Source organism: Chenopodium album, chromosome 2, assembly GCF_948465745.1.
Source record: "Chenopodium album chromosome 2, dcCheAlbu1.1, whole genome shotgun sequence".
Taxonomy (NCBI): Eukaryota; Viridiplantae; Streptophyta; class Magnoliopsida; order Caryophyllales; family Amaranthaceae; genus Chenopodium; species Chenopodium album.
Genome location: NC_137835.1, coordinates 33,804,146 through 33,810,632, shown reverse-complemented (window position 1 = coordinate 33,810,632; position 6,487 = coordinate 33,804,146).

The following is a 6,487-nucleotide window of genomic DNA, read 5'->3' as shown; positions in this document are numbered from 1 at the left end:
GTTTTTAAAATTGCGATAACTTTTGATTAAGGCATATAATATATCATTGGAAAGATTATCAAGTCTACTTTCCAACCCAATTAAAATCAAGTAAAAAAATTTGTAGATTTTAAGATATGTCCGTTTTAGTAGAAGGGTGTTGGTTTTGGGCCGAGTTTAGTGTTTTGCTCATATCTTTTTCGTTATAGCTCGAAATTGGGCTTATGATATATGGTTGGAAAGTTTATTAAAAGATCTATCCAACCAAATAATAATTGAATCAAAATTATATATCCATAAAATCATTTCATCTCGGTTTTGTGATGTCGGATACGAAAAGTGGAAAATAGGTTATGGTTTAGGGAAATGAGCTGTAAATTGGATTGGTTCATGAAATATATTAGATAGAACATGGATTTAAGCACTCTAAATATTAAATACTCAAACCGACCAATAACGGCGGTGAAAGGTTGTTCATCATCGGGTTTGGTTTTGGGGAGACATTTTTAGGTGTCTACAGAGAGTAAAGTGACGCTTAAGGGAGCCAAATCCTAATAAAAACAAGGTCAAAACTAGAGTAATGACCAATCATCTCCAACACAACTCGACTCTACAAAAATTCACCTAACACCCAATTCAATATTAACCAAATTTTCCAACGCGTACGATCTCGCTCATATATATATAATAATAACAAACTTCTGTACATTTATAAGTTGTTACATTCTCTACCTTGGGAGTCTTGCCCTCTTCAGGCTCCTCGTTACGCCGTTTTCCCAAAACAGACAAACGGTATTGGGCGATTGAAAGAGCAGCCAGCTTCTTTGTGGCCGAGAACTTTTCCATAGCAATATCTGCACCAAGAAAGAAAGAGTTAGAAACAAACAAATAAAATCAAGTTCAAACAAAATACTAAAACTAAACGGCATACTACCTCTCAGCCTCTCTGAACTAAGACCGCAAGCAGCCAAGTATGTCCTATCAAATAGCCACTCATGACGAGGAATGTAGCTTTGGGGGATTAACTCCTTCCCCCCTCCCCCCCCCCCCTCGTCTGTTCATTGGTCTGAACGGCCAGTGTAAGCAGGCCGTGGTCCAGAATACGCTCCCGCACCTATCTTGGGACAAGCGACATGGTCTTCTTCCCAGCAAGAAGAGGAGGGTTCTGGTTCCATCGGTTGTATTTCTTGTTGCGCAGGCGGTCAGGGGAGGAGACTATGTAAAATTTCTTCCTCCAATCCTTCCATTTAGGCCTCTTCCCCACTGCAATCATGTACCCCTTATGGCTAGTAAGGGTTAACCATCCGGCTCCACTTGATTGTGGGGTCTTTCTTAAGTAATGTATGTGGGATAATGTCTCAAAGCTGGGATCCACCTCCAGCAGTTCACATGCGCCAACATAGCCCATAATGTTGACCCAAGAATTGGGGCTAGTTTCTAGATACCCTGTTGGTATCCATCTAGGATCCTCTCCCTGACCAGATGAAGAGGGAAGCGAAGACCAGCTTGAATGGCTGCCTCATAGTAGCCGGAGAATTGGTCATCATAGCGGCCTTCTCTGGCCAGATGACTACATCCACAGCATCCGGCACAGAGAGTAGGAACTCAAGATGAACTTCCCAAATTCATCAGTCATTTTCTCCCGTCTGCCCTTGGGAACATGCAAATACTAAGGCGCGTGCTCCGACCAGCACAAGGCAGATGGCTCGGCCCATCCTTTGTCTCTGTCAACTAACAAGGACTCTATGGCAGAATTTAACTTTGAACGCGCCTCCTCCGAGTCAATGGAGGTGCTATTGGATGATGAATCAAAGTCATCATCAGAGCTATCGTCCAAGTTGGTGGCATGCTGGCTAGTGCCAGTAGTGTCCTCTCCCATTTCCTCATCCGGTACCGAATCACTCGGCCCGGAACTTGTGGTTCATCATACGACTCCTCCAAAATTGAGAAGCTCGGAGTACTAACAGCGCTGGGCGGGTGATCATGAATTTTGGCAGCAGGCGCCCTAACGAAGCCCTGCGAATATACGGTCGAGATTTTTCGAATGGTACCAGGTACCATCCGTCCTATACTTCCTACTAGTTTGCTTCGTTCTAGCCTTGGTATCTTGCACAGGCATAGACATAGTCGGATTTAGAGAACTTCTCAAAGGGGGGTCCTCGAATGAGCATTCGGCACTCCTAGTTCTAGATTCAATCGTCCCCGGTGACCAGCTGATCGCTAACCTAGGTCGTGTCGGGTGCGTTTGGGAAACCATTTTCAAAAAAAGAAAACAAACAAAGATTAACAAAGAAGAGCAGACGGTTACATTACTAGGTGAAGGTATGATGAGCCGCTTGAAAGATCTGGTGGTGTGGTTACAGGCGGACTAGTGGCCGATCGCCGGATGCTTTCACAAAAGAGACAAGTTCTCAAAGTCAAAGATTCAAAGATTCTCTCTAAAAATTCACGCAAACGTGTGAACATAATGAGGGGTCAACCCCTATTTATAGAAAGGGTGAAAAGTCTAGGGTAAAAACCCTACCCATGGTAAACGGTAAAATGTCGAATCAATGGCTGAAGGACACCTGTCAAAGGCTCCACGTGGCATCCCACGTGACCCCTGTGAGGGGCAAATGATTTGGATATTTCTACTCGCCACTTAGCACAATGAGAGCCTGCCACCTATCACTTGAGAAGGCCTCCAAATGGATCTCTTAGGGGCCGACACGTGTGAAGAAGATATCCCCTCAATAATTGGCGACCTTCAAGTCCCAATTCCCAAGGGAGCCGCAAAATGGCGCAGCTCAAATCCCTAGGTCACCAAACCCTAAGGTAGGGCACACCTTTCTAGGATCCTATAAATGGGGAGATTCCCCCATTTATTGGGGCACGTCTTAATCATTACATCCTTTATTGCTCTCGAAAACGGAGAACACTTGATCTCGGAATACGAGAAGATATTTACTTTCCGCACGTTTTACTCCAAATCCGTACTAACTTAATCATCGGAGGCGGACCTCCGAACATCCGAAGCTCTGTTGTTTTGCAGGTACAGGCGGCTTTGTTAGACCCAGTCTTCGAGTTGTAACTCTCTCAAGGGACATAAAAACACCCGAAACATACTCCATAAAAAATATATTGTATTGAACATTATTGAACATCTCAAGGAATGTATTAAATACTACATGTGAAGTACTATCATATATAAATATATAAAATAATACGTACTCCGCACGATTTACATAATAAAAGATATAAAATAATATTTTATACAATAAAAGATATGGAAATTATATATGTGAAATATGTTTTTAAGAAGTGAATCACAATTATATGATTTGGTGAACAGTTTTTTAGGGAAGAAAATCACAATTTTAAAGAAGTGAATATTTTTTTAGGAAGTGGATAAAAAAAATGTGTATGTGAATCACAAAATGATTTGGGGAATAATATTGTTAAGGAAGTGAATTACAATTATAAGAAAGTGAATATATTTTTTTAAGAAAAAAAGTTTTTAAGGGGAAAAAAAAGCACCAAGATCATCATTCTTGGTGTCTGTTTTATTATTATACTATTGATTTACCTGATGGGCCCGAAGTATATGTTGGGCTGTCTTAACCATCTTTGAGGCCCTATGCTAATTTAAATATGGGACCATTGAATTTCAAAATCTCAACTCAACAAATTTTCTTTCTCTTATTCTCAATTATGCTATTGATTTACCAGATGGGCCCGAAGTATATGTTGGGTCGTCTTAACCACCTTTGAGGCCCATTGCTAATTTAAATATGGGGCCTTTGAATTTCAAAATCTTAGCTCAACAATTTTTCTTTCTCTTATTCGCAATGTTTTATTTTATTTTTATTATTTTATTTTATTTTATTAATGATAAATCTCAAGAAATTTTTTAAGAAAAAATTGCCAATAATAATACAACGTTAAAGCCGTCTTTTCAATAAGACAATCTTTTGATTATTTATGAATATTACAACCTTTAAGGCGTCTTGATTTAAAAAAGACGTAACCGGATAAACAAGTTAACAATACCACGTGTCCTTATATGATTAGTTTAAATAATCTGTTTAGTATTTTTGTTTTCTCTCTCCTTCTCCAAACACTACCACTGCACCACTCTGGTCTCATCTCGACCACTAGAACCGCCTTTCTCCCTTCTCGACCACTACTGCCATCCCCCACTAGGCCGAAACTCCAACATAACCCACCAATAGGGCTGTGCGTGGTGCGGTTTGGATCTCAAACCGCACCAAACCGCAAAATTGCGGTTTGTGATTTTTTCAAACCGCACCAAACCGCAATTCTATACAAACCGCACCGCAAAATACGGTTTGGTGCGGTGCGGTTTGCGGTTTTTCCATAATTTTTTTACCTCACAAATAATGATTATTTGCTAATATTTTGTTATGAAATTTTTACTTGGAAACAGTACAACTATGCAAATAATTCAATAAAGAAGTAGTGCTTTACTTCAATGTTAATAGTGACCCAATAACATGCCAAGGCAAACATGGAGCAAAATCATTAAGTAAACCACAACCACTCCATTACAACTCCAAAGCACAAGAAACGGAGAGTAATAAGAAAGAAAAACTTTGGTTTTCTTAATAATGACCCACACAATTCAGTACATATAAATACAATATAAGAGTCTTCTTTCCATATAAGAGTCTTTGCATTAAATTGCGGTTTGCGGTGCGGTTTGGTTTGAAATTTTTTTGAAACCGCACCAAACCGCAAAACCGCGGTTTGGTCAAATTTGAAAACCGCACCGTAATTTCCAAACCGCAAACCGCACCAAACCGCAAAATTGAGGTTTGGTTTGCGGTTTGGTGCAGTCTAGACCGTACTCTGCACAGCCCTACCCACCAACTAGCCCTGATTCCACCTACCCCCACCTTTCTGGAGCCTCGATTTCACCCCTTCCCGACCACTGTAGCCAACCCCCACCATTGAAAACTCCCACACACCCCACTTACGAGACGAAACTCCCCACCCCACCCAACCAGAACTCCCTTCTCCCTCACGAACAAAAGCCACTAGCAGCAACGCTGCTGCTCCCTCTCCTCACACCAAAAATAACAGCCCCGCATCACCAATTTCCCAATTGCGCACCAAATCACAGCCAACACCACCAATTACCACCAATTTGCCACCCCCATTCAGTAATTCGCCACCAATTTGAACATTTTCGCCTTCCACCGTTGATTACGTTGAGATTTGTGATTGATGGTGATGATGGGCCGGGCATGATGAAGAAGAGAGTAGGGTCGGGGGTGGTCGGCGATTGGAGGTAGGCGAGTAGGTAGGCTCGGGGTGGAGGAGGTGGGTTGGTCATCGGCGGCTGTAGGCGTCGCTCGAAGTGCGCCTACGTTAAAAGCATGTGGTGAATATGCTTGGCACTCATAGGAAGTAGGAATTGACATAATACGATTAGGGACAAGGAAAGTAGGGAGCCGCCAACAAGTTTTTAAGGAACTTGTAAACCGTTCACGGATCATTTAAGGCAACCACGAATAAAGGGACAACGATAGGAAACAACGATTGACCCGTGAAGGTTACACCCCATTCATAATCCATGAGATTACTAACTCCATATGGTTCGGAACCACGAAATGAGGATCGGGGATGATGGTACGAAGTGAGTCATGGAGTCACATTCGCCCGTATTGGCCTCTACTCGATTCTTATATTGAAAAGCATTTTTGTGATCTCAAAGGCATACAAACAATAATTCAATTCGCTCCAGACTATTATTTAACTAAATTGGTTTAATATTAATGCACACATAATTCTAAAATATTGGTGATCACTTCAATTAATAATAAGATTAAAAGGGATCCTAAACCGGTTGTCCAAATTATCTTATTAGGCGTGATTTTCAATTACATATTCCCTTTAAACATGCAATATGGTGATCATAACAATTATAGAACAACATTAATATTAAAACCAATTTAATCACAATTCCAACAACATAAAATCGTTAGAAAAATAATAAAAACAAAAGGAGCATGATCCTTACTTTGATTCTGTTTGTTTGCAACTACAAAATAATAAACGAGTTAGTAACTTCAAGGAAATAAATAAACAGTAATTAAATTAAATTAAATAAGATAAAGTTGATTTTGGGGCCAAACCCTCAAACAGTTCTACCTTTCACGCCTTGGCTTAAGGACAGAACCTCGAGTAAAATATGGACTCCTTTGAGTGCTTGAAGAAGGAATTTTGAAGTGAAAAGGGTAGGCTAGTGTTTAGGCTAAAGCATAGAAGAGAGAAAATAAAATTAGAGAATTACTCGGTGCCCCGTACATCAGAAATGAGGGGGTATTTATAGGGAAAATGTGCTGAGGGAGCACACGGAACCCTAAAATGATGAAAACCCTAAAAAAGTATCCCGTGACACGGTCAGACTGTACCGTGACACGGGAAGCTCCACCGTCAGACGGTACACTTTCCCGTGACACGGTACACTTTTGGAGTGACGCGGGAAATTTTCAGAAAACGGGAT